This window comes from Suricata suricatta, chromosome 6 (genome assembly GCF_006229205.1).
Source record: "Suricata suricatta isolate VVHF042 chromosome 6, meerkat_22Aug2017_6uvM2_HiC, whole genome shotgun sequence".
NCBI classification, from domain to species: Eukaryota; Metazoa; Chordata; class Mammalia; order Carnivora; family Herpestidae; genus Suricata; species Suricata suricatta.
The window spans coordinates 76,959,106-76,961,049 of record NC_043705.1 but is presented as its reverse complement, the minus strand read 5'-3'; the positions used below and the strand labels follow the sequence as shown (position 1 = coordinate 76,961,049).

Here is a 1,944-nt window from a genome sequence, read left to right as displayed (position 1 = left end):
AAAATGAAAGCAAAACTGAACTCTTAGGACTTCATCAAGATAAAAAGCTTCTGCACTGCAAAGGAAACAATCAAGAAAACTAATAGGCAACCGACGGAATGGGAAAAGATAGTTGCAAATGACATATCAGATAAAGGGCTAATATCGAAAATGTACAAGGAACTCACCAAACTTCACAATCACAAAACAAATAATCCAGTGAAGAAACAGGCAGAAGATATGAACAGACACTTCTCCAAAGAGGACATCTAGATGGCCTACAGGCACATGAAACGATGCTCAACATCACTCATCATCAGGGAAACACAAATCAAAACCACACTGAGATACCACCTCACACCAGTCAGAGTGGCTAAAATGAACAAATCAAGAGACTATAGATGCTGGCGAGGGTGTGGAGAGACGGGCACCCTCTTACACTGTTGGTGGGAATGTAAACTGGTGCAGCCGCTCTGGAAAACAGTGTGGAGGTTCCTCAAAAAACTATCCATAGAACTCCATTGTACCTTTCAATATCATAAAACTCAGTTTCCCTATAAATTTGCTAATTGAAACTAGTACTTTCCCCTTTTTTGTATTACAATTTGTGCAGTTTCCAAACTTTTGATCATGCACAGGTAAAACAGAATGTCAAGCCAGAAATTAAAATTTCTACATAATGAGTTATTACTCACATCTTCAAACTTACTTGAAATTGAGGCCACACATTTCCCTCAGGTACAGGAAGCCTAAAGAAAAATGGTGTCTGGTTTGCAGCTTCTCTCTTCTTGTTCTGTTCTTAAGAAGATTCCAGTATTTACCTGTCAGGGGAGAAACCAGGATCACAAAGTGGTTTTCCCAGAGCAAGCCTTATCCATTTTACTCTGGATCTGCCGAGCCCTGCGATTTCTCCAAATGTGGGGAACTCCACTGCATAATTTGTGGGTGGAGGGAGGACTGGGTTCGAAAGAAAAAAAGAAGAAGATTCCATACCAGCTCTCTCTGAAATGTGTCACCAGAAAATTCTCCTTCTTTGGCTAAACCATAGAAGGAAGACTGATCCAAATATCTTGTGAAAGCAGCTAGCCAGCCTGTGACAAACAGTATGGTTTTGTCACAAGAAGTAAGGCAATAATTCACTGTTTTCCCCAAATTGCAGGGAACATATATGACATATATTATGTGCTCTGAATTGTTAAAACTTGAAAGAAAAAAACCCAGAGTTTTTAATGATAAATTAACTTTCAACACATCAATAGAACAACTTAATAAAAATATCTACTCAATGTTTTCAGGGATGAAGTTCATAGCTATTTTCTTTTATGTTGTCATTAGTTTATTAAATTCTCTCTTCTTTTGCTGTCCATCATGATGAATAGGAAGTGAATGCATATTTTTCTCCCATGCCCTTCTTCAGTAATTAACTTACAGTGTGTGTAAAAGGGGATGAGTTCCCATGAGGATTCTCATAATATCACTTGGAAAGATAAATTCCATGCTTTCAAAATAGGTTTGAACTTTGTTTGTAAAGCTCAAGCATTCTGATAGCCAATTAAGTTACAGTAAATATCTATTAATTAGAAAAAAAGATACAGTATTGTAGCAAACTGAATTTCTGTTGAACTGAAAGCTTACTCAAAACACACTTAACTATCACAAAGAAGAAATATTTCTAAATCCTGTAAAACTGAGTATATCCTGGATAGAGATGCCTTATCATAACAATATCAAAGAGCAACTTTATGTATGGTTATGTGAAAATTCTTAATGTAATATTAATATGCAGAAGCTGACAGCTTCTTAAAAATGTAGTTGTCATGAGTGTTATTTTTCCCAAGAAATGAAGAATGTTTCAATATTAACATAATTTGGCAATATTTTTAAGGAAAATCACATATCATTTCTGTAGTAACTGAAAATTTAACAATATTTAGGATAAAAACAATAAGAAGGACATGGCTCTAT

General features: G+C 35.6%; 1 pseudogene; it reads left to right on the top strand.

The window, feature by feature from the left end:
* The first annotated feature begins 792 nt into the window (after positions 1-792).
* On the top strand, positions 793-971 carry LOC115295126 (annotated as a pseudogene).
* The last annotated feature ends 973 nt before the right edge of the window (positions 972-1,944 follow it).